Here is a 27,789-nt window from a genome sequence, read left to right on the forward strand (position 1 = left end):
TTATCTAATCCTGTATATCCCTTGACATCCAGGGTTCCCTGGATTTGTTGGTCCCACCTTTTGCCTTTACTGGAATATGTTGGCCCTGTACTCTCCCTATTTCCTTTTTGAATGTACTTTAAATAAAAACTAGAACTCTTACCTTAGCTTAATCTATTTTAAACTGGAGAAAAACTGGAGAAAAACTCTTACCCACTACTCACCAATCAGCTCTCACCTTTGTGCTGATGTCACTTTTGAAGCTTCCCCGCACTTGTGCTGGTTCTGATCTCTCCACCGCTGTCTTGTGATGTCACTCTTGTTATTTTCGACAAGAACTGACTGCAGCACACTCTTCCCAGACTGCTTCGCCGCGATGCTGACTGCAGGACACTCCTCCCAGATGAAGACAGAGTTTCCAGGGAGAGATGTAGGATAATGTAAACAATGTATTTATTGGAGTCAGAGGCTTAGGAGGAGATATAGCATAAAGGGTTAATGTTAATTTTGTAAATATATAGTCTATATCATCAGTGGCATAAGATCACATTACAACAGGGCATGGAGAGAGATAACTCTATGTAGAGCCTCATGCTAAACCTGTAGTGTACATAGTTTAATGATCAATAAAAGGTTACCAATGCCCTTGCCTCCATCCACAACAATGATAACAGAGGCTGGACTCACTTAATTGCGAGGAAGGCCACACATCAGTCTCCCAATGATGGGAATACCTTTCGCGATTAAGTCAGAGGCTGGAAGGGGCCCATGAAGGAAGCTCACCTGTTGTCATCATATATCAATTAGCCTCATTAATAATCCAATTGACACCAATTATCCCTGAGTCCACCAGGATGCACTGGTGGTTTAGGGATTAAACAGGAGTCACATGGCTCTCCCTTGCCTCCTGAAGGCCACCTAGCAAGCTCTGCCCTTGCCTCCCGCTCCCTTGCCTAGCTTCTCCCGTGACCCCCACCCCTGAGACCAGGGATCCTGCAGTAGTCCCAGTGCTGCAGCCGACAATGGAGAGCTGCCAGTCTTTGAATGGCCAACTGCTCCTAGCAGGCAAGGTTTCCACTGTCAGCATCCGAGACACTGGGGAATGCCTAACGCTGGCCAGCATGTAATGCAGTGGCCGAATTAGTTCATTTATCAACTATTAAGTCAACGTACAATTTTAAAATGCTTGTGAATGCTGTGCAGTAACGGTTGATGATGCTTTTTGCCCAGGTTTGTCTGCCATATCCTGTTGTAATTCCGCAAAATCGGCTGAGGTTTCTGCTGCTGATTAGCGCACAATACTTTTCATAGTGGCCCATTTTTTTTTCCCCCCCTGGAACCAAGAATCCATGCAGTTTGATAGAAAACTCAAAATATGTTACTGATTTTAGCTGAAATGTTGAAGCTGCTTCGATAAGTCGTCTTCACTGAGGCTCAAAGCCACTATTCTGAGTGGGATTACAGTCATCTCAGCGAAACACTCATTTGATCCATCCTGGCAGCGACACTTATTTATCATGGCAATTTTGCACATCAAAATTAAACATGTTAACTGCTCAGTGTAGTAATGATGTTATTCTGTGGCATTATCACAGTTGGCACTCTTAAGCATCCTTCATGAAGGATTTTCAATTGTAATCATGTTTATTAGCTAAGACTCATTGGCATTAAGGCGCAGTTTGCCAGTATAAGTTGACAATAAAGCAAGAGCGGTTATGACAATAATCGGTGCATAGAGTCTGGCGGGAGTTAACACTCGGCAAAAAAAATTACTGCATTAAATATTGAATATATTAAATATTTAAAACATGAATTTTTAACAAAAATGAGGTGATTAAAAAAAACAGAGACGGAAGGGTCAATTTTAAGAGGCTTCACTTGACATAAATGGGCGGTAGAGGCCTGAAAATGGTGGATTTCCAACCCCCATCGAACTGACACAACTTCTGCCACCATTATTGGGCAGAGTCCTGAAAAGGCCCGACTGTTTTAAGCAGGTGGTCGGTCCTAATAAGTAAATCAGGGTCGGGCCCAAAGCCAATTGCGATTTCGAGGTACAAATGGGAAAATTGAGTGACACCAGTGCTATGCCCATTTGCCCCAACAGCAAAAGACCAACCAGAGGTCCTTAAAGGTCACCATTGGAGGCTGCTCAGAAAACAGCCAAAGGGGAGTTTACCTGTGTGTACACCAAATATCTCCAGTCCACCACTGGCTGGTGTAAGTCCTCCTCCTGGGCTTGCCTTCCCATCGCCATCCCCATCTCCCACTCCCAGGCTTTACAGTCAGCTGACTCCATATATGAATGGACAATTTGCCCAAGCATCTTGCTGGCCACAGGCCTGTGAGCATATGCCTCAAAATTCCACCCGCCAACCTTCACCTAAAATATAAATCGTCCCCAGGTTCACAAGTTTGGTCTTCAAACAGAAAACCACGAGGGTAAGCTTAGACCAGGCTCAACAGGAGAACACAGGAGGTCAATTAGGCGCTATCTGGTTTATATCATAAAGGTGGACCACAAATATGGGGAAGCACAGCATGCTTATTGAACGAAGTGAATCGACCAGAACTGTTGCTCGCTGAGCTGGGGAGGTGGGGAGCTGTGGGGGGGCGGCAGTGGTATCGTGATAATGTCACTGAGCTAATTATCCAGAGGCCCAGGTTAACACCTTTGGGGACATGGGTTCAAATCCCACTACAGCAGCTGGTAGAATTTAAATTCGACATTCCGAAAGTCTCAAAAACACAGAGGTCACATTCCATAGCTGTGCCCATGATTCATTCTCCTGGATGTTACTTCACTCTTCCCTCTTTGATGTGAGTTAGCCTGCATGCCGGATTCTTTTGACTACTCATCATTTACATACATCCCGATGCAAAAGGGATCTTTAGAATTCGTTTTTTTATTCATTCATTGGATTTGGGCTTCTCTGGCTGGGCCAGCATTTATTGCCCATCCATATTTGCTCTTGGTAAGGTGCTGGTGAGCTGCCTACTTGAACTGCTACAGTCCATGTGCTGTTAGGAAGGGAGTTCCAAGATTTTGACCCAACGACAGTGAAGGAACAGCGATATATTTCCAAGCCAGGAGGGTGAGCGGTTTGCAGGGTGAACTCCAGGTGGTGGTGTTCCCATCTATCTGCAGCCCTTGGTCACCCTAGATAGTAGTGGTCATGGGTTTGGAAGGTGCTGTCTAAGGAGCCTTGGTGAATTCCTGCAGTGCATCTTTTAGATGGTACACACTGCTGCTACTGTGCGTCGGTGTTGGAGGGAGTGAATGTTTGTGGATGGGGTGCCAATCAAGTGGGCTGCTTTTTGCTGGTTGGTGTCGAGCTTCTTGAGTGTTGTGGGAGCTGCACTCATCCAGGCGTGAGGAGTATTTCATCACACTCTTGATTTGTGCCTTGTAGATGGTGGACAGGCTTTGGGGAGTCAGGAGGTGAATTACTCATCGCAGGATTCCTAGCCTCTGACCTGCTCTTGTAGCCACAGTATTTATAGGGCTAGTCCGGTTCAGTTTCTGGTTAATACTAACCCTCAGGATGCTGATAGTGGGGGATACAGCAATGGTAATGCCATTGAACATCAAGGGGTGATGGTTAGATTCTCTTTTGTTGGAGATGGACATGGTCTGGCACTTGTGTAGTGTAAATGTTACTTGCCACTTGTCAGCCCAACTCTGGATTTTGTCCAGGTCTTGCTGCATTTGGGCATGGGCTGCTTCAGTATCTGAGGAGTCACGAATTATGCTGAACATTGTGCAATCATCAGCGAACATCCCCACTCCTGCCCTTATGATGGACGGAAGGTCATTGATGAAGCAGCTGAAGATGGTTGGGCCGAGGACACTACCCTGAGGAACTCCTGCAGTAATGTCCTGGAGCTGAGATTACTGACCTCCAACAACCACAGCCATCTTCCTTTGTATGACTGGGTGTGGCTCTAACCAGCAGAGTTTTCCCACCAATTCCCGTTGACTCCAGTTTTGCTAGGGCTCCTTGATGCCACACTTGGCCTTGATGTCAAGGGCAGTCACTCTCATCTAACCTCAGGAGTTCAATTCTTTTGTCCGTGTTTGAACCAAGGCTGTAATGAGGTCAGGAGCTGATTGGCCCTGGCAGAACCCAAACTGGGCATCACTGAGCAGGTTATTGCTAAGCAAGTGCCGCTTGATAGCACTGTTAATGGCCCCTTCCATTACTTTACTAATGATGGAGAGTAGACTGATGGGGCAGTAATAGGTCGGGTTGAGTTTGTCCTGCTTTTTATATAAAGGACATACCTGGGCAATTTTCCACAAAACGGGTAGATGCCAGTTTTCTAGCTGTGCTGGAACAGCTTGGCTAGGGGCACAGCAGGTTTTGGAGCACAAGTCTTCAATACTACTGCCGGAATATTGTCAAGGACCGTAGCCTTTGCAGTATCCAATGCCTTCAGTCATTTCTTGATATCACGTGGAGTGAATCGAATTGGCTGAAGACTGGCTTCTGTGATGCTGGGGACATCTAGAGAAGGTCGAGATGAATCATCCACTTGGCACTTCTGGCTGAAGATTGTTGCAAATGCTTCAGCCTTATCTTTTGCACTGATGTGCTGGGCTCCTCCAACATTGAGGGTGGAGATGTTTGTGGAGCCTCCTCCTCCAATGAGTTGTTTAATTGTCCACCACCATTCACGACTAGATGTGGTAGGACTGCAGAGCTTAGATCTGATCCCTTGGTTGTAGGATTGCTTAGCTCTGTCTATCACTTGCCGCCTATGCTGTTTGGCATGTAAGTAGTCCTGTGTTATAGCTTCACCAGGTTGACACCTCATTTTTGGGTATGCCTGGTGCTGCTCCTGGCATGCCCTCCTGCACTCTTCATTGAACCAGGGTTGATATTCTGGCTTGATGGTAATGGTAGAGTGGGAGATATGCCGGGCCATGAGGTTACAGATTGTGCTTGAGTACAATTCTGCTGCTGCTGATGGCCCACAGCGCCTCATGGATGCCCAGTCTTGAGTTGCTAGATCTGTTTCAAATCTATCCCATTTAGCATGGTGGCAGTGCCACACAACACGATGGAGGGTATCCTCAATGTGAAGCTGGGACTTTGTCTCCACAACAGCCATGCGGTGGTCACTCCTACTGATACTGTCATGGACAGAGGCATCTGTGGCAGGCAGGTTGGTGAGGATGAGGTCAAGTATGTTTTTCCCTCTTGCTAGTTCCCTCACCACCTGCTGCAGACCCAGTCTAGCGGCTATGTCCTTTAGGAATCAGCCAGCTCAGTCAGTCGTGGTGCTACTGAGCCACTCTTTGTGATGGGCATTGAAGTCCCTCCACCCAGAGTACATTCTGCACCCTTGCCACCCTCAGTGCTTCCTCCAAGTGGTGTTCAACATGGTGGAGCACTGATTCATCTGCTGAGGGAGGGCGGTACGTGGTAATCAGCAGGAGGTTTCCTTGCTCAGGTTTGACCTGATGCTATGAGACTTCATGCGGCCCAGAGTCGATGTTGAGGACTCCTAGGACAATTCTCTCCCGACTATATACCACTGTGCTGCCACCTCTGCTGGGCATGTCCTGGTGGTGGGACACAACATACCCAGGGATGCAGATGGAGTCTGGGACATTATCTGAAGATATGATTCCGTGAGGATGACTATATCAGGCTGTTGCTTGACTAGTCTGTGAGACAGCTGTCCTAGTTTTGGCACTAGCCCCCAGATGTTAGTAAAGAGGACTTTGCAGGGTCGACAGGGGTGAGATTGCCGTTGTCGTTTCTGGTGCCTAGGTCGGTGCCGGGCGGTTTGTCCACTTTCATTCCTTTTTTCTGAATCTGTAGCAGTTTGATACAACTGAGTGGCTTGTTAGGCCATTTCAGAGGGTATTTAAGAGTCAACCACATTGCTGTGGGTCTGGAGTCACGTGTAGGCCAAACCAGGCAAAGATGGCAGATTTCATTCCTTAAAGGACCTTAGTGAACCAAATGGGTTTTTATAGCAATCGACAATGGCTTTATTATTCTCAGCATTGGTTGCAAATAAATGGTTTGCTAAGGAACAGGCAAAAGCCATTGCAAGAATCTTCTCTCAGCAGACCAATGAGTCAATGTGGTTGACACTTAACTGTCCCCTGAAGTGGTCTGGAAGCCACTCAGTTGTGTCAAAACCACGACACTGCGGGAACAGCTTTACCACACGGACTGCAGCCATTCAAGAAGGCGGCTCCCCACCACTTTCTCAAGAGCAATTAGGGGTTGATAATAACTGCTGCGCTTGCCAGCGGCACTCACCTCTCCAGAATGCATAAAAATATATCAGACAAAAAGACCCATTTTGCAGGCACAGAGGAAGAAACTTCAAGGAGGAAGATTGGACTGAGCTCATATAATGTCTGTGCTTTAACTAAAGTACATGCAGGATCGAGAAAACTCATCATATTAGTTTGCTCATCATCCAAACCACTCTGTTACTTTCTGTTCCACTGTCCCTGACCCCTTTTGGGAATGATTTACTGGTGGCGTTTACAGATCTTATGAACCATGCAGTGAAATGGTTTTGATATCATTAGATCATAAAAGGAAAGATGCACTCAAGGGGCACACGGCTTTTTACAATTCCAAAGAAGCTCTAAGCTACTTTGCTGTGTTTTATTAGGTGCCATATAACATGGGTAAAATGCACAAACCACATTTTTTTGACCACAGTTTCGGCATAGATTCCATTTAAGGGTCACATGAATAAACACAGAAGATTACATATCAACTCTCCGGGAAACATATTAAGGCAAACTTCTTCTCGACAATGGCTTTATCATTTTTACAGGGCACTCGAAGAAAGGCTTGTATTTATAAAATGCTTTATCATGTCTCTTAGTAACACCTCAAAAAGTTTCATTGTATACAATCTATTACTTTGAAATAGCGTTACTGTTATGCAGCTGCCATTTTGTGCACAGCAAAACCCCAGTAACAGCAATGAGATGAATGAGCAATTGATCTGTCTGGCTAAGTTGGTCGGACAACAGTGTCGGCGGGACACAGAGTGCTCCTCAGCTACATCAAGGACCGTACAGGCAGACAGCACCTCAGAACACAGCCCAGCTGATGTAGCTGCCCTGACAGTGCAGCTCCCCGGCTGCCGGGCTGCACTAAAGTGTTAGCTGAGCTTACATGCTGAAGTACGTGACTGGAGCATCAATCAGTCATGGGAAGATACTACAAGACAATGTTACAGCAGGTGAACTCACGCTGACAATGTGGGAGGGGGGGGGGTGGAAGAGTGAAGCCAGAAACTAAAACTGAATGTCTTTACCATTCGTACCAATAAATTGGACGCTCTAGTCTTGCAGGAAAGGAACCCAGAGTCACTTGTTATTACCGCTCATTGCTCTCAGTCCCAGAGCCTGAAACTAACAGTGAAGAGCTGAGACCAGTGGCATTGATAAACAACGTTCAGAATTCAGCAACTCAATTTCCAGAATATATTTAGAAAAACCGCTTAAATAGTTGACACGCCAGGCATGAATTGTGGCATGAACACCTTTTGCTGATAAGCATTAAAACCATAGCATTTATTTGTGGATTATTTAAGGTTTCAGAACAGGAGGACCACACATTGAAGAACCAGTTAAATGGAGAACATCCATGTCTACAATGTAAGCAATATGTGCACATAGTGCCACCTTCTGGTTTATAATTAAAGTTGCAGCTGAAATTCTTCAGCAGTTCTACTGTTGGTGCTGGTGTATCACAGCTCACTCAGGGGAGTTCAAGTTGCTGGGGTAACATGCACTTTTACATACATTCTGTAGTCTGGAGCTATGTATGGTGATGGTTGGGGGTCCAAATTTTTTTCCATCACATAGCTGCCCAAGAATCTCCCCAGCTCTCACCGCCTGCCATTGGCAAATGTTGGAAGGATTTCTTAAAATTCTTTCACAGGGTGTGGGTACCGCTGGCTAGGCCAGCATTTATTGCCCATCCCTAATTACCCTTGAGAAGCCACCTTCTTGAGCTGCCACAGACCATCTTGTAGATGGTACACACTGCTGCTACTGTGCATCAGCGGTGGAGACAGTGAGTGTTGAAGTAGTGATGGTGTTCCCATCTATCTGCTGCCCTTGTCCTTCTAGATGGTAGTGGTCGTGGGGTTAAAAGGTGCTGTCTAAGGAGCCTTGGTGATTCCCTGCAGTGCATCTGGTAGATGGTACACACTGCTGCTACTGTGCGTCGGTGATGGACGGAGTGAATGTTTGTGGGTGTGGTGTCAATCAAGCAGGCTGCTTTGTCCTGGATGGTGTCGAGCTTCTTGAGTGTCGTTGGAGCTGCACCCATCCAGGCAAGTGGGTAGAATTCCATCACTCTCCTGGGTTTGCAGGTTGATAATCAGCCATGTTATGAATGGAACTTGCTTGGCCATCAAGTCCAGGAGTGGGAGATGAACCCAGAGCTCCTGAATCAGAAGCAGTGATGCTACCCACTGCACCACAAAACCTCATAGTTCTGCTGATTAGGAGCACACAAAAAAGACTTGTATTTATATAGCACTTTTCATGACCACCAGGAACATCTCAAAGACTTTACAGCCAATTACGTGCTTTTTTGAAGTTTAATCATCATTGTAGGAAACACAGCAGCCGATGTCCACACAGCAAAGAGATAACGGTCAGATAACCTGTTCTTTCTTGTGATGTTGGTTGAAGGATAAATACTGACCATGAAACTGATGATTCCCATGAGATCTTTCATATCCTCCCAAGCAGACAGATGGCCCTCAGCTTAACATCCATTCAAAAGATAGTGCAGCACTCCCTCTGTAGTGCACTGAAGTGCCAGCCTTGCTTTTTGTGCTCAGGTCCTTGAATGAGACTTGAACTCACTGAGCAGAGAAGATTTCCCCCTATAGTTGTATATCAATGACATCTAAAACATTTCTAACAAACTTGGAGAGTTGCTTCATTCTCTCAATAGAAAGAATGAGCTGCTGAAACCTTCCTTCAAGATTTTTAAATGCGATTTGACATAAGGAAGTCCAAGAAGGGAGGTAATTTAAAATGTCCTTTTCCTTTAAGGGATGATAAGCTATCAGATAGGTGATGGCCACCCTGTGCCAGGCAGGAATTAAGTTTATGAGTCAGAAGGCTGTGGATTCAAGATCCACTCATAAAAACTCAAGCACGCAATGCAGACTGACAATCTCATGCAATACTGAGTGAGTGCGGCACTGTCAGAGGTGTCGTCCTTTGGATGAGATATTAAATGGAGGCCCTGGCTCCCCTCAGGTGTAAAAGACCCATGGGCATTATTTCAAAGAAGAGCAGGGGAGTTATCCCTGGTGTCCTGGCTACTATTCATCCCTCAATCAACATCACTAAAAACAGATCAACTGCTGATTATCTAAGTGCTCATTATCCCATTGCTGTTTGTGGGAGCTTGCTGTGCCGAAATTGGTTGCCACATTCCCTACATTACGACAGTAACAACACTTGACTGGGAATGGGGAATGTGATTGTGGGGAGATGGGAGGTGATGAGCTACTGGGGGTAAGGAGGAAGTGATCAGGAAGGGGATGGAGGGGGTGTGTGTGATCAGGGGAGAGGGTGGACTGTGAGAGAGAGGTGCAAATTGCAGAGAGAGGGACAAGTGGGGAGCAACCTGATTATTATTTAGACCATTAATTGCTCAGAAATGCTTATCAGCCCACATTATTTTGACTTGTTCAGCAGCTTTTTTTTGTTGAATATTTTTAATCTCAGGAAAACATTGGCACAGTGAGCAACCAATGGAATTCTTCAGAGAGATGTTTGGGAATTAGCAAAGGGCAGTTGGTACTACAAAGCCAGCCAAGCTGTTTGCTTGTCTTTTGACAGGAGTTTACACTTGACAACAGTTGGTTCAATATAATTTGCATTTCAGAACAAGCATAATCAGCTCAACGAATTAATCCTGAAATATTGAGTTAATTGAACCAAAACCCTGACTGGACTCAAACCAGCTCCATGGCATGATATCGTAAACAATATCCCGAATATCAGACTCACCTTCAAATTAAAGCCCTGATTCTGGGTTTAGAGGTGAGATGACAGCACTCGCCACCCACCGTGAAGGAAGCTGCCCACCAAGTGTCTAGCCGTCTCTGTGGCATAGATTCCCTCCGCCAGGCATCAGTTTGAATCTGATGCCATTTCAAGGGGATCTCCGAGGGCAGAATTTTGCCCTTGGCGGGGGTGCCCAGTGGGGGTGGGCGGGGTGTCGGGAAGCTGACCGCCGCCCGCGATCAGCAGCGCGCCGCGAATTTACGCGGGTGGGCCAATTGAGGAAGCGGCCTGTGAATGAGCGCGAAGGAGCATTGGGGGTGGGGGAGGGGGAGGGGGAGGGGGAGGGGAGGGGGAGGGGGAGGGGGAGGGGGAGTGGGCTGGGCGGGGCGGGGCCTTAATGTCTGGCAACCCGGCGGCCAGTTCGAACACGGCTGCCCCATTGAAGGCTGCCATGGCGGGACGAGGAAATCCTGTGCGTGGATACCGGAGCGGGTGGAGGCGACAGGGGGGAGGGCAGGCCAGTGGGGCAGTCGGTCCCACGTTTCTCGGACGAGTGCCTCGCTGCCCTCCTGGAGGAGGTAGCAGCCAGGGGAGAAACACTTGCCCCCAGGGGCGGGAGGAGGAGGAGGCCCCTCCGCCTCACCGAAAAGGCCGACGGGGAGGAGGTGGCACCCAGGGTCAGCAGCCACGATGTGGGGAGGCGCATATGGGCACAGTGCCGGAAGCGCTTTAATGATCTCCTGTGATCGGGAAGGGTGAGCACCCTGTTGGCATGGGTCAGTGTGCAGAACACGTAAGAGCTGCCCATCCCCGAGTGGACCTCAGAGGTGTTAGAGTGTGAGTGGCAAATGTCAATGGAAAGACGGCAGATCTCTTTCTCATCAGGGTGCCAGGCATGCACACTGACTGTCCAATGACTTAAACTAATGACATGTCCTCCTTCTCCCTTTTAGGCTCACCAGCAGCCCTTCATTCTGAGGAGCCTGAAGGGCCACCCCGACCCCTCAGGACCACCATGCTGAGCTCGCACCAACGTTACACCATCTCTATCAAGCAGGCACCAGCGCAGATACCAGCACCTCGGTGGGCATATGATCACGGTCTAGTATCTCGGTGCCCATTGGCGAGGGCACTTTACATGCACTTGAGGTGCAGGCGGAGGCAGAGAGTGCCCAGGGCACAAGCAGTGAAGGATTGCTGGAGACCAGGACAATGCTCAGTTGATGGCTGATGATGAGCCTCTAGAGTCATTCCTGAGGCAACAGATGCTGGAAGTATGTGGGAGGATCTGGCAGAGATACATGAGGGAATGCGTGCCATGGTGTCCATTGTGGAGAAGTCCATGCAGAGCATGAGCACTGCATTAACCCTCATGGCCGAGCGCAATGCCTCCTCCAAGGAGAGAGTGGCGGCTTTCATGGAGAGGCTCCTCCAGGGACTCAATCAGCGGTTCCTGGGGATGTGCTCGGACCTGCAAGCCCTCACACTGGCAATAACGTCAGCTGGTCAGTGTCATTGTGCAATCTGGATTGGGCATCCAGTATCCCAGCTAGGTGCCCATCCATCAATGGTGAGCAGGGAGGCCCAAAAGCGACCTGACGTTGGCACACGAGCTGCTTGTTGTCTCTGCGGGCTCCTCTCAGGGCACTCTGGATGACAGCAGCAGCTCCTCCGCCCCTCTGCCAGTGACCGTGGCATCTGATGAGGCTGCAGTTAGTGAGATGCCAGGCAGGGCCAGCACAGGCTCCATGGGCCAGAGGACACCTGCCAAGGTCATCAAGGCTAACAAGACAGCAGAGTCAGCAGCTGTCTCCAATGCTGGTGCCAGCGAGGGGGGAACACCTAGATGTAGCACTTGCAAGCAAAAACTTAAAGCACCTTAAACACAACACGACCTGATCACGGGTGATATTTGTTACCCCCATTTTTCTGTTTTTTTTTAATGGTGTGATGTAAAACACGGGACAGTGTTAATTTCTATGTTTGTCAGTCAGCAGTAAATGAGATGTTTATTTTGCAACTGGCCCCTGGATGCTTCATTTACTCTGTAAGTGCAGGGTAGGCCATGATGTTATCATGGACGTGTGACTCCTTAAACTTTATTGCAAAGGCACATAGTGTATGTTGTTGACCAAGGAACTGGTCCTGTCAGGGATCGAGTATGGAGCCTGCAGCCCTTGAATGTGGTGGTGGTTCTTATTTGGTAGGCTAGCTGAAGGAGCGTTGGATCAAAGCTTACCGGGTGTCCCTGCCTCCCTAGAGGTTGCCCAGGTCGGCGTCTATGCCTTCAGTGTTCCCCTGTGCGTGCTTGTCCTCGGACTCATTACAGACTCATCGTCTGTTGCCTGTGCCGCTGCGTCAAGGTCTTCTTCCTCCACTGTGTCTCCCCTTTCCAGTGCCGGATTGTGCAGAGTGCAGCTTGCAACCTCTATCAGTGACAAACACTCTGGGAGGTACTGCAGTGCGCCCCCTGAATGGTACAGGCATCGGAAGTGCATCTTGAGAAGACCGATGGTTCTCTCCACCACAGCCATCGCTCTTATTGTACCGTTGCTCAGCCTCTGTTCTTGGATGGTGGAGATGCGTCATGAGCCACCTTTTGAGGGGAGAGCCCTTGTCACCCAGCAGCCATCCATCCAGCCGGGCTGGAGCACTGAAGAGCCCCGGCACCTGGGAGTGTCTCAAAATGTATGTGTCATGGGAGCTGCCAGGATACAATGCAAAATCTGCATCCTGTGGTCACACACTATCTGCACCTTCGTGGAGTGGAATCCCTTGCTGTTGACGAAGGCTCCCGGTTTAACCACTGGCACCTTGATGGCCACATGTGTGCAGTAGATGGCACCCTATATATAGGGGAACCCAGCAATTGCTGCAAAGCCTCTGGCTCGCTCTGCCTGGCTGGCCTCATCCATACGGTAATGAATGAAAGTCAATGCACACCTGAACAGACCTTCTATTACCACTTTGATGCGACTGTGGACAGCTGATTGCTGATCACCCACCGACCCCTGGAAAGATCTGGAGGCAGAGAAGTTGAGGGCCACTGTAACCTTCAGAGCCACTGGCATAGTGTGTCTACCCATACGGTCAGAGCTGATCTCAGGGCCAATCCTCTGACAGATGGAGGTCACTGCCTCCCTCGAGAGACGGAGCCTCCTTTGACATTGCACCTCATACATATTGAGATAGTTGCATCACCGCCTGTAAAACCTGGCAGCAGGATAGTGGTGTCTTCTGCAGCCCTTTCCACCTTGGTCTTCCTGTTGACCCTGTGCCCCTTGTGCCTGCGCCTCTCCTCCCACGGCTCGCTCCCCTGGAAGTTGAATAGGGACACCTGGCCTCCTTCCCCTTCTGGCCCTCTCTTCCTGCTCAGAGGAGGTGCTTCCAGCGGAGACCACAATCCCCATTACCAGGGTTATGGAAGGCAGTCTGATACATGGAGGGGCCCACACAATCTGAATCCTCCGGGGGCCTGGAAGACAACACTGAGCCCTCAACTGAAGCCTCGAAATGCTCTGAATGCAGCGCTGAAGTGAAATGAAGCTGTCCTATTCACAGAAGCAAGCAGCAGCAAGTGCTATCCAAAACTACTCACTATTCATTTTGTCAAGCCCACTGACATCTCTTATCCCACCCGTGGATGAGGTCTTGCAAATTGTGGCCTGCCCGCCTGCCCATTTTGCCCATGCAACGGCCTGAAAATCACACAGGCTACATAAACCCAGAGACAATTGGTCTCTCAAGGGCCGTAACTGGTCACTTAATTAATGACGGGTGCATCTCCGTCTTCATCATGCACCCACCTAGTGAAATATCGCCAGAGTGCACGTTGAGGTCAGGACACTCATTTGACGTCAACGCACTTTATTTTACACACGGGCGCATCGGGCATGCGCCCACACGCCAAGGGTAAAATTCTGCCCCAGGTGTCCGACAGCAGGAATGTCACCCACCACAGTAAGCAGCCAATCAGATTGAAGTATTCTCACAGGCAGCAAACCAGAAAATAAAGTGCATTAATTATTTTTCACTTTTTATTACATTTTGCAGAAGCAGAAATAAATGATTGGAATACAAGTTTAGGATTAATGTAGAAGCTAAAATAGATCATAAACAAACATCAAAAAAAAAATTATTTTAAAAAATGTGGATTTTTTTTTTAAATGGAGAGATTTGACATTCCACAAATAAAAAATAGCACTTTCAGGGCCAGTGAGGCTGTTGTGACTAGTAAACTCAGCTACATCTCATTCAACAGGGTAACTTTTTGATGGATTTTTATAGTGAGGTTAAAAGCATTAAAGGGCAAACTCGGTGATTCCTAATCGATTGTAGTTTGGAGGTACCCCAACAGTGCACCTCTGGAGAAGAGTAGAATTACTGACAGCAACTTCTAGGTTCCGCTATTAGTTACACATATGCGGCCTCCAGAAGTTGCTGTTAATTTCAGAGGAACCAGATGGTGAATGCCGACAGTTTCACCATCTACAAAGTCCAGGAATGTATATCAAACCATAGAATTGCAATTTTTTGGAGGCTAAAACTGTAAACCAGCATCTAACCGAAATTACATCATTTACACGGATGCTAGAAGATCCTTTTTGGTTGGCTTTTTATTTTGAGATTTTATATCTGAACGTGCCTCTATTTTTGGCAAATAGCCACTGTGTGTTGCACCAAAAGCGCATAGTATTCTGCTTGTTTAGATTTTAATTGTATACAAAAAGACATTGGAATAGGAATTCACCCAGAAGCTGCACAATATATGGTTTCAGATGAATCGCCCTGTATATGCAGCACTTGATATTTAGTTCAGTGGTGTGCATCAGCCCAGAAAGCAGAGTCAGTTCAAGAGATAGATTAGATAGATAGGTTAGATAGACCAGATAGAAAAATATATGGACAGATAGGCAGACAGACAGATAGTTAGTTGGTAGGAAAGGATATTGAGGAACATGGAAGAAAAGCAAGAAACCAGAAGCAGGATCATAGAATCATTGAACATTAGTGCACAGAATTGCTCTGATTGTGTCTGCATCCATATCTGTAACATTTTGGGGAAGAGAGTTCCAGATTTCCACTGCCTTTCATGCAAATGAATGCTTCCTGACATCACCCCTGAGTGGCCTTGATCTAATTTTAAGATTACACCCCTTGTTCCGGTCTCCCCGCCAAAAGAATTGGTTTCTCCCTGCCTGCTCCATCAACTCCCTTAAACATCTTCAACACCTCAATTAGATCGCACCTTAACCTCCCACATTGATGGGAATACAAACCTAATCTTTGCAACTATTACCCATCATTTAACTGTTTTAACACCAATGTCATTCTGGTGAATCTAGGCTGCATTCATTCCAAGACTAGTATATCCTTTCTGAGCTGTGTTGCTGAGACCAGAGACCATTGCTCTAATTGGGGTCTAACCAGGTCTTTATACAACTGTGATGTAAATTCCATCCCTCTGTATTCCAGCAGACTTGAGATCAAGGCCAATATTCCAAAAGCCATTTTAATTATTTTTTTTGTACCTTTCCAGTAAACTTTACTGCAGATTTGACTAAATGATCCCCAACCTAGGAAGTCCTGCCCCATAATAATTTCAAGAAGAGGCAAAACCATGTTTTAAAAAATGAGAGCAGGCAGAAAATGGGTCAGTGTAGCCCATCCTGTCAGTATAGCGCCTAGGTTTGAATGAAGTTGATCCTGTGAGGCATAGCAAGCTGCTGGATGAGCTATTGTGGTTAGGCAGCTCTGGTACAGAAGGGACAAGCTGAAACTGAGGCTATACTGCCGGTCAGCATCAGAGGAAAGATGTCTTGTCGTGTACAGACATGGGAAGGAAAGATGAGAACAGGTAGGTCATTTTAATTAATGACTTCAATCAACCAAATACAACTTAGGGATCGCCAAGTGGCAAAGTTGGTGAAAGCATTTTGTGATTACCTCATGATCCATACTCAACAATACCTTGCATTTATACTTAGTAAGCCAGCCCAAATACGTCACAGGAACATAATTGGACAAAATTTACCACTGAGCCATGTAAGGGGATATTAGGATACGTGGCTAAAAGTTTGTTTGATGGGGTAGATTTTAAGAAGGAGAGAGGGTGAATCGCAGAGGGTTTTAGAGAGGGAATTCCAAAGCATAGGGTCTCAACAGCTGAAGGCACGGCCACCAATGAGGGAATGATTAAAATCCTGGATGCACAACAGGCCAGATTTGCAGACAGCAGTAATCTTAGAGGGTTGTGGGGCTCGAAGGGATTACAGAGAGAGGGATGGGATGATAATTTTAAAGTCAAGACCTTGCTGACTAGGATCTAATCTGAGTCGGAGAACACAAGGGTGATGGGTGAACAGGACTTGGTACAATTTTGGTACAGACAACTGAGTTTTGAATGTGCTCAAGTTTACAGAAGGTGCAAGGTGGGAAACCAGCAGGAGATGTTTAAAACAAGAGTTGGTTAATGCATTATATAATTTAATGTGATCCATGCTCTGGATATTTCTGCAGTTCAGGAGAGCAAACACAGGAGAGTCACTCCTCATAGGTTCAGAAGGGTGAAAGAAGGTGGTTGAAGATGATTTGATTGTTCCTGAGCAAAGAGTATGTGGGTCTCCTGAGGTACTGACTGAGAGGAAGAGATATTAATGTATATAATGTTATTGGGAAATTATTTTTTTTAAATAGAGGTTTAGTGTGTGTGTTTGTGTTAATTGGATTAAAGCCAGCTAATCTGGGTGCTTTGATATATAGTAGTTTTGAGGTTAAACAGTAGGTAGAGGGTACATTTGCATTTTGTTGAACAGGATAGTCAAGAGTGGAAGTGGAATCTTGCACCTAGCTAGGAGATACCAAGCAATGTTTATATTACTAATAAAATTGGTACAATGAAAGGGGTTCAAAGGGCCTGGCGATACATGAAAATTTACATTCAAAGAAAAAGGCTGTGTATAACAGAAAAGAGTTTGTGTGTGTGGGTCAGAGGCAATGTAAGATCTAAGCCTGTAAGCTTCGCACTGTGTCTGCAAAGGAGCCAAATTGAAAGGAACCTCATTTTGAATTCATAGCTGAAAAATGCTTTGTCTGGTGTCTAGATAAAAACCTCTAGAGAACTGGTGGTCTTATTCCTGAATTTAGAGCTGCAACTCAAAACATACCAATTGAAATTAAAGGTTATGACAGTTGTTTAAAATTTCCCTCTGAGATTTTAAATAACTCAGCATTTATCAACTGCTGTGTCATAAAATTTGGGGGCTCATCTGGGATAATATTTATAATTCTTTCATTGGTTTGGAATTGTGAGTCTTAAGTTTCCAAGTAGGAGGAGCTCTTTGAATTCAGGTGCTGGTCAGGTATTTTAGAAGTGGTGAGATGCAAGATGGCTTTGGCAATTGTTAAGACTTGACTGGGAGTAAAAGATATAACTCTGATTGGGTTGCAACAAATAACCAAGGACAGAAATTTCACCCCCGTCAGGGGGGTTGTGTGGGCAGGGCAGGCACGAACCTGATCTGCGCCCCTGATCGGGGTCACGCCCCCATTTTATGTGGGCGGGCCAATTCAGGCCCATCAAGCGTGATGTGCAGCTGGAAGCGCTGTGCGCTCCCTGTGCAGGGGGAGGGGGGGTGGTCCCTGAGACTGGGCCTGCGGCGCATGCGCGCAAAAGAGCGCAGAAATCTTCCTGAGGCACAGAAGTGCCTCAGGGAAATTAGTTTCAGGTTTAAAAATTTAAATAAAGGAAAGGAAATATTTTAAGACATGTCCCCTCATGTGACAGTGTCACATGAGCTTGGACATGTTCATGAATTTTGATTTTAAAAATTTATTTAATTAATGAAACCTTCATGGAACCTCATCCCGCCCATGGATGAGGTTTCATGAAAAATGTGAAGGCCGCCTGGGCTCTTCGCCTGCCGCCCGCCAACCTTAAGGTTGGACGGGCAGCCCTGTTAATTTTCTTAATGACTCTTTAAATGGCCTTAATAAGCCTTTGACAGTTCGGCAGGTGTGCAGCCAGGTCGGCTGTGCGCCCGCCGCACTGAAAATCTAAATGACGCGTGGTAGCATCAGGATGCCCACCCAACATCACCGCGTGTCATTTTACGTATCGGCGAGTGGGCCCCGTCCCCGCTCACCAACCCGAAAGTTCTTCCCCAAGAGTAATTTAACAGAGTTGGCAGATAAGTTAAAATTGGGGTTACCTGCAGGGCGCTAGGAAATCTGATATAATTAAAGGTACAGCACAGCATCCACAGCTGGAAACGATACCTGACACTAGCGAGTCACAGCTGGAGGTAGTGAGACTTTGGTTACAAATGAAGATGCTTGAATTTGAACAAGCGAAGAAACTGAAAAAACATGAATTAGAAGCCAAGGACAGAGGGGTGCCTTTTAAAAGGGAATTAGAAATTGTGACAATAAAGAAGGGGGAAAGAGAAAAGGAGAGAGAAAGAGAGAGAGAGAGAATTCCAACTGAAAATGTTGGCAGTTAAATAAGAAACACCACTAGGTGAGGAAGGACATATCTCAAGAATAGAACCCAGTGGGGAGACGTTTAAATTTGTACAACCTCTTCCAAAGTTTGAGGAAAAAGATATTGAAGCATTCTTCATTTCATGTGATAAGCTAGCTAAACAGGTGAAATGGCCACAGGAAAACTGGACGTTATTGTTACAGTCTAAGTTGGTGGGTAGAGCGCATGAGGTATATGTTTCGCTATCAGAAGAAATGTTGGTGAATTATGATGTGGCAAAAAAGGCTATCTTGAGTGCATATGAGCTGGTTCCTGAAGCATACAGCCAGAAATTTAGGAATATGAGAAAACAGCCTGGGCAAACTTATATTGAGTTTGAAAGAGTAAAACAAAATAATTTTGACCAGTGGGTACGGGCATTAAAATAGAGACAATGTGTGCAGCTCTTAGGGAAGTAATTCTTTTGGAAGAATTTAAAGATTCATCCCTTCGGTTGTGAGAATTCATGTGGAGGGGCAGAGGGTTGATTCTGTCAGACAAGCAGCAGAGATAGCTGATGATTATGAGTTAGTTCATAGAGCTAAACCTTTTTATCGTCACCCTTTCAAATTGGAAAAGAATAAAAAGTGGGAAGGTGAAAGGAAGTCAGAGAAGTCAGGGAAGTCAGAGTTCCTTCAGTCAGGGAAGAGAAGGTATAGCTGGAAGTTCCCAGAAAGTTTTTTCTCAGAACAATAAGGAAGTTAGAAGTCACGTTCGAAAACTGAGGTGTTTTCATTGTAATAAAGTGAGGCACACTTAGTCAGTGTGTTGGAAATTGCAGGAAAAATCTGTTGGAATTATTGGGGTACAGTAAAGCTCTGGAAGTAAAAATACAGTGAGTTCTGAGGTTTAGACAGAGCACAACCAGTGGCTTGTGTACAGGTGAAACAGGGAGATTCAGTGAAAGGTGGAGAAGTGGGAATGTGTTCATAGTTTACTCAAGAGAATTCTGAGCAGGAGGTTGTAGAAATGTTGATAGATTTTGTGTGTGAAGGGAGTGCCTTTCCATCGTACAGGGTGGAGTAGGTAAAGATATTAAAATTTTAAGAGACACCGGGGCTAGTCAATCCATAATGTTGTGGGATAGTGATATTTGTTTTTCAAATGGAGTATTGCAGGAGCAGGTAATAATAAGTGGGGTTCATGGAGATGCCAAACCTGCTCCATTGTCGAAGGTAAATTTAAAGAGCAAATGGAGGACAGGTGAAGTTATTGTTAGAGTGGTGGAAACATTGCCCATTGCAGGGGTTCAATTTATTCTGGGTGATGCCTATGGTAGTTGAGCAGCCTGTAGAAATGTTATCAACAGAAGTGTTACAGAAGGAGCATCCTGAATTGTTTCCTGATTGTGTTGCAACGAGGTCAAAGGCTCATAGGGAAGAACAAGAAAAACAAGAAGGGCAGGCAGTTCAAAGGCAAGAAGAAGGTGTCAAAATCCAATTAGCTGGCACTGTATTTGATAGCATTGCTCAGAAGGACTTGCTCAGGGCAATTCAGCTGAAATGTTTAACTCAAGGAGATTAGTGGAGTTACAGAAAAATGATTTGCAATCAAAGCAGTTTTAGAAAGCTTACCCAGAAACAGAAGCAAAATGTAAAAAAAATAAAAACAAAAATCTGTGGATGCTGGAAATCCAAAACAAAAACAGAAACAGAAATACCTGGAAAAACTCAGCAGGTCTGGCAGCATCGGCGGAGAAGAGCACAGTTGATGTTTCGAGTCCTCATGACCCTTCAACAGAACTAAGTAAACACTTAAAGAACTTTACTTAGTTCTGTTGAAGGGTCATGAGGACTCGAAACATCAACTGTGCTCTTCTCCGCCGATGCTGCCAGACCTGCTGAGTTTTTCCAGGTATTTCTGTTTCTGTTTTTGTTGAGAAGCAAAATGTATTCTAGTGTGTCATTACCTTCGGGGAGATATTTTAATGAGAAAATGGAGATCGGATCATATCTCAGCAAATGAAAGCTGGAGGGAGGTGCATCAGGTTGTTACCCCATTACGATGTGGAAATGAGATTCTAAGCATTGCTCATGAAATTACAATGGGGGGACATTTAGGAATTAGGAAAACACAGGAAAAGATACAGAGGTTTTTTTTGGCCAGGATTCCATAGGGATGTGGTCAAATTCTGCAGAACTTGTCATACATGTCAAGTAACACGATAATCACAAGCAGTGATTAAGCCAGTGCCTTTAATCCCAATACCAGCATTTGAAGAACCTTTTACTAGGGTCATGATTGATTGTGTAGGACCCCTCCCTAAGACCAAAAGTGGAAATCAGTATTTACTGACAATAATGGATGTGTCTACCAGGTTTCCTGAAGCGATACCTTTGAGAAATATTACAAATAAGAGGATTGTGGAGGAGTTAACTAAATTTTTTACAAGATATGGTTTACCTAAGGAAATACAATCAGATCAGCTATCAAATGCCATGTCACAGCTGTTTAAGGAAGTAATGAACAGTTTGGGGATAAAACAGTTTAAGTCAACAGCTTATCATCCAGAGTCACAAGGAGCTTTGGAAAGATGGCATCAAACTTTAAAAACTATAATGAAAGCATACTGTCAGGATTATCCACAGGATTAGGATGGGTGAATTCCATTTTTGTTATTTGCTATTAGAGATGCTTCTAATGCATCGACTAGTTTTAGCTCTTTTGAACTAGTTTATGGTCATGAGGTAAGGGGACCACTGAAATTGATTCATGAGAATTTGGTGGGTCAAAATTCAGAAACTTTTCTCCTGGATTACATATCAGATTTCAGGGAAAGATTGAACAGAGCATGTGAGTTGGCTAAGGAACATTTAAAGGCATCACAGCAAATGATGAAAGTGAAAGCAGATAAGAAAGCTAAAACTTGCAGCTTTGTTTCTGGAGAGAAAGTACTAGTTTTGTTACCAGTACTAGGGGATTCATTAAATGCGTGATTTAGTTGGCCTTACTGGACTGAAAATAAATTGAGTGAAGTAAATTAATTAATAAATGCTCATATTGAAGAAAGAAGCAGAGGGTGTGTCAAGTAAATATACTTAAAAAGTACTTTGACAGGGAAGAGGAACAAAAAGACATATTAGTGATGGTGGATGATAAGAAAGAGGCAGAAGTGCAGGACTCTGAAATTGATATTCTTCTAATCAAATTTGATAATGAGACGGCGCTTGAAAATTTAAATGAAATATTGAATTACCTTCCAAACAAGTGTCAAAGTGATTTGGAAAAACTATTACAGTCATACAAACCTATTTGTGGAAATAAGTTGGGGAAGACAGATTTGGCTGCAGATGATGTCTCGGTACAGGTTTCATCTACAATAAGGCAACACCCTTATAGGTTGAACCTGGCAAAGTTATCACAAGTACAAAAAGAAATTGACTTCATGCTTTAAAATTATATCATTGAGTCTAGTTGCAGTAACTAGAGTTCGCCTATTGTACTGGTACCGAAACCGGATGGAGCACAAAGACTGTGTGTGGACTATTGAAAAGTGAATACGATGACAAAAGCAGATTCATATCCTAAACCACGGTTGGAAGATTGCATTGAGAAAGTGGGACAATCAGAATTTATCACAAAGATTAACTTGCTAAAAGGATATTGGCAGGTACCATTGCCAGACAGAGCAAAGGAGTTATCAGCTTTTGTAATACCAAGTGGAATATATCAGTATAAAGTCATGCCATTTGATATGAAGAATGCACATGCGACATTTCAAAGACTGACAAACAAAGTAATTGCAGGTCTAAGCCATTGCGCTGTTTATATTGATGATCTAATCGTTTTCAGTCAGGCATGAGAGGAACATTTACAGCATCTGGAAGAATTATTTGCCCAACTACAAGAAGCTAATTTGGTGATGAACTTGGCTAAAAGTGAATTTGGAAAAGCACAAGTGACGTATCTAGGCCATACCATTGGACATGGTAAGGTGGCTCCGAGTGATGTGAGAGTCAAGGCTATCATGAATTTCCCAGTGCCTACAACAAAATGAGAAGTTTTGAGATTTCTGGGCATAAGTGGGTTCACTGGAAATTTCTAGCAAATTTTAGCCAAGTGGTTGTTCCACTGACTGAACTATTAAAAAAGAAGTTTCAATGAACGCAAGAGTGTCAGAGGACATTCGTTAGTTTGAAAACTGTGTTAACTATGACACCAGTTTTGGCAGTACCCAATTATGCCAAGCAATTCAAGTTGGCCATTGATGCAAGCGATATAGGCATTGGGGCTGTACTGTTACAAGAAGATCATGCTGCAATTGAAAAACCAATAAGGTATTTTTCACAGAAGCTGAATGTACAACAGAGAAGGTATTCGGCAATGGAAAAAGAGACCTTGGGTTTGGTGTTAGCACTGCACCACTTTGAAATTAATGGGGAGCTTTTTCGCCCCCGCCCACCGATGCGTAAAATGATGTGGGGTGAAGTCGGGCATGTGTCCCGACATCTCCCCGCGTCACTTAGATTTCCAGTTCGGTGGGTGTGCAGCCAAGTGTGCTGCGTGCCCTCCGAACTGTCAATGGCCTATTAAGGCCATTAAAAAAGTAATTGAATTGATTAATGGGCCTGCCCGTCCAACCTTAAGGCTGGCCGGCAGGCAAAGAGCCCAGGTGGCCCTCCGAAAAAGCATAAAACCTCCTCCTTGGGTGGGATGAGGTTTCATGAGGGATTTAAAAATTTCTGAATATTTTTAAATAAAGTCATGGACATGTCCCGACTCATGTGACTGTCGCACGAGGGGACATGTCAGGAAAATTTTTTCTACCCTTTAAAAATTTTTTACAACTTCCACCGATATTCCCGAGGTGGCACTTTGCCTCAGGGGGATCTGTGCACTCTTTCGAGTGCATGCGCGAGAGAACGCATTCCCGGCTCAGGGAATCTCCCCACCATCACCCACACAGGGAGCGCACATCTCTTCCAAGCGGACGTCACACTGGGCGGGCCTTAATTGGCCCGCCCATGTAAAATGGCGGCGTGCCCCCGACTGGGGGGTGCTGATCAGGAACCCACCCGCCCGCACCCGTTTCCCTCGCACCCCACCCCTGACGAGGGGGGGGAAATGCTGCCCATAATCTTTTCCAGTTTCTGGGCAAATTTTGAGGCAAAAGTGCAAGACTTTTCAGATGGAGTCTATTATTACAACCATTTAATCTACAGATTACTGAGTAGCACTCGGCATTACTTGTGCGGGTGGGGGAGGAGGGAGAGTCAGGGCCAGTGCTCTTTGAGAGCGCTTCAATCTCCCTGAGGCACAGAGCTGCCTTAGGGAGATTGAAGCACTATTGAAATAAATAAATAAATTGAAAAATAATTAAATAAATGTGTCCCCTCATGTGTCACATGAGATGGGACATGTTTCAATATTTCAGAAAACCTTTTTATTTGATTCATAAAAGCTTCAGGAAACCTCATCCCGCTCGTGGATGAGGTTTCCTAAAAAAACGTAAAGGCCACTTGGCCTTTTCGCCTGCCCGCCAACCTTAAGGTTAGACGGGCAGTGTAAAAAATGACACTAACTAATTTGTTAATGGCCTTAATAGACCTAACAGTTATCGGTGGCTGATTCCAGCACGTGCCTGCCGAATGAAGCATCGCGAGACAGCGCGATGATGTCGGGACGCACACTCGATGTCATCGCGCATCAGTTTACACGCCCACGTGTCGGGCCCACCCCCGCACGCTGACTGAAAAATTCAGGCCCAAGAGCTTGAAGCTTAACGGAAAATTGGACATTTAAAGCAAAAACCTGGACATTGAACATGAGTGATTTCTGCTGACACCAAGGACTAGTGTATGTATATTGTTACGTTAATGCATGTATCTGGTAATGTATTAGCATAATAAGTATAGGAGATAGTGCGAGATGGGTTTTAAAAAATGAAGTCGTCTTTTAGAATAATGATGGTTCATTTTTTGATAGGAAGGGGGATGTTAGGAAAAGATATTAATGTATATAATGTTATTGGGAAATTATTTTTTAAATAAAGGTTTAGCCTGTGTGTGTGTTAATTGGATTAAAGCCAGCTAGTCTGGGTGCTTTGATGTGTACTCGTTTTGAGATGTAAACTCATCAAAGGTACACTCGTATTTTTTTGAATAGAGTATTCAAGAGTGAGAGTGAAATCTTGCACCTGGCTAGAAGACACCAAGCAATGTTTATGGTACTAATAAAGTTGGTACTATGAAAGGGGTTCAAAGGGCCTGGTGATACAATAAAAATTTACATTCATAGAGAAAGACTGGGTATAACAGAAAGGAGTTTTGTGTGTGCAGGTCAGAGGCATGTAAGATCTAAGCCTGTAAGCTTGGCACTGTGTCTGCAAAGGAACCAAATTGAAAATAACCTCATTTTGAATTTATAAGGTAAAAAATGCTTTGCCTGGTGTCTGTTTAAGTCTATTGGTTATTGTTGCCTTAGTGGAGATTAATTTGGGAATTTGTTAAAAGTTATAATAATAGTAATTTGTAGCCATGTGTATGTGTTTAATTTGTTGTAAGTTAATAAACGTCTCAATTAGTTAGATATAAAAACCTTTCGAGAACAGGTGGTCTTATTCATGAATTTAGAGCTGCAACTCAAAACATACCAATTGAAAATATAGGTTATGACAGTTATTTAAAATTTCTCTCTGGGATTTTAAATAACAGCCTTCGCCAACTGCTGCGCCATAACACTGACATAGGTTCAGCTCTAAATACACAACATTTCAGGAGCCAAAATGGATATTTGGGATGAAATTGGCCTTCAGCGGTCGCACAAAATGGATGATAATAAACTGGCCACCTATTTTACCCCATTGTTGATCTTCCTTTCCATCAACGTCAACAATGAAGAAGATCGAACAACATGTTTGGTGGGCTGCCAATTCGCCATCCCCTGTTTCAGGTGCTGTAGACAGGAGTGGGGGTGGGGGTCAATGTAAACAGCCCTGATTTCTTCTCTCACCATGCATCTGTAAACTGAAAGGTGTTTTGATTTGCTTTCCCAATCATAAGGGGTGGCATGCTTCCCAACCATTCAGCTTTGGTGTTATTCCAATTTTCTGTTAACAACCCACAGCAAACTCGAGATAGGATAAACTCAGAGGGTTAGTTTATTTGCACACACTCAAAATACAGTGGGAAGGGTGGGGGGCAGGGGGTTTGCTACATAGCCCCCAGTGAATTCATACAGTAAAAGAAGGATAGAGAAAGAAAGATATACAGGGAAAAGGCCACCAAGAAAAGCATTATTGTTTCAGGTGAGTCCAGAGTCCGCAATCAAAGTCCAATGGTGTATTCCTTCACAGAGATCAGCAGGCTGAACTGCTGCTGGATAATTCACTTTTCCAGTAGAGATGACTTACACGATGAGGTAGGCAGGCTGAGATGAATCAGCCTTGTAGGCAATGGTACAGAAGGTCCGGCAGAAACTGTGTACGTGAGGGCCAGGTATTCAGCCTGGCAGAGCCCCTTTTCTGAGCTACTGCTACGTAGATGGAAAAATGGCAGACTCACAGCCAATATTACTGGTTTCCTCAGCTGGGGTTCATGTCACATGACTCATGTGTTCATGTGTATCCCTTTGCCTGGGTCCCTGAGATTGTTAACCATTAAGTCTTTAAGGAAGGTTGCAAGGTCCTTTGTCCTAGCAGATGAATCAGCTCCAGTTGGCCAGGTCTAGCTTATGAAATGTGGATGGTGTTTTGTATAGTTCCCATTAAATGTGGCCTCTGCAGCCCACAGGGCCATTAGTGTCTCTTCAGAGATAATGAGGTGTTAGTGTACAGTACGGGTCTCCTTATTTACGGAAAGATGTAAATGCATTAGAAGCAGTTCAGAGAAGTTTCACTAGACTAATACCAGAAATAGGAGGTTGTCTTATGAGGAAAGGTTAGACAGGTTAGGCTTGTATACACTGGAGTTTAGAACTGTAAAAGGTGAATTGATTGAAACGTTTAAGAGCCTGAGAGGTCTTGACAGGGTGGGTGTGGAGAGGATATTTCCTCTTGTGAGAGACTCTAGAACTAGGGGTCACTTTAAAAATAAGGGGCCGCTTATTTAAGACAGAGTTGAGAAATTTGTTTCTCTCAGAGAGTTGTAAATCTCTTCTTCAAAAGGCAGGGGAAGGAGAGTCTGACTATTTTTAAGGCAGAGCTAAATCGATTCTTGATTAACGATGGAGTGAAAGATTATCGGGGGTAGACAGGAATGTGGGGTTGAGGTTACAATCAGGTCAGCCATGATCTTATTGAATAGCGGAGCAGGCTCGAGGGGCCGAGTGGTCTACTCCTGCTCCTAAGTCGTATGTTCGTACATATGTACGTCTGAGTTTCTGTGATACTGCCATATTAACTGGTATGGTTCAAGGGTTACAGACAGGCGTAGTTTCAGCCAATTTAAAAGGGTCTATGTCCAGTTTTTTGAATTTAAAAAATTAGCCATGAGGAAATCTATGGGCAGAATTTGATGTCCCAGGGGTGGGCGTGCGTTTGATCCGATCGGGCGTAAAATCGAGCAAGATGGCGTCGGGCGATCGTCCCTAAGTCATTGCGCACTCGTGCGATATTTCGCTCGGCAGGCACGTGTAAAAATCAGAAGCGCGCCTGTCGACAATTAATTAAGTGGGCAATTAAGCCCAAACGGCATAATCGTCTCTGATTTTTCATAACGCGTCCAACCTTACGGTTGGCGGACGGGTGAATCGGCCAGGCGGCCTTTACATTTTTCATCAGGCCTCATCCAAGGGCAGGGTGAAATCTCCGTTATGAAATAAAATTAAATTAAATATCTGTGGACAGCATTTTTATGAGGTTTTATTTTTGGGTGCTTGATCCTGATGCATGGACATTTTTTTCTGCAGCTTTTTAAACCTTTCTTTCATAATTTGAATGTATGGACCTCCCTGTGGCAGTTGTCTGCCTTCAGGGAGCTCTCTCACAGCGCGCACTCGCGCCCACGGTGACATTATCGCCCACCCTCTTCCCGCCCCCATCCCAGCAGCGCTGAGCTTTTCATTGCGCGTTTCATGCTGGCCATTAATTGGCCAGCCAGTGTGAAATCACAGCTCGGGGCCGATTGCTGTCGGCGGCCTGTTCCCGGCTTCTCCCAGACCCGCCGATCCCGCGCGCCAGTCAAAGGTAAAATTCAGGCCTATATATATTTTATAAAAAGATATAGTATGAGGTCTTAGCCCCCAACACACATTACCACCAAAGATCAGTCCTCTCCCACCATCTTTTGGTTTACATCACTTGGAAAAATTTGGTCAAAGGGCT

Source organism: Cetorhinus maximus, chromosome 8 (assembly GCF_964194155.1).
Source record: "Cetorhinus maximus chromosome 8, sCetMax3.hap1.1, whole genome shotgun sequence".
Classification (NCBI taxonomy): domain Eukaryota; kingdom Metazoa; phylum Chordata; class Chondrichthyes; order Lamniformes; family Cetorhinidae; genus Cetorhinus; species Cetorhinus maximus.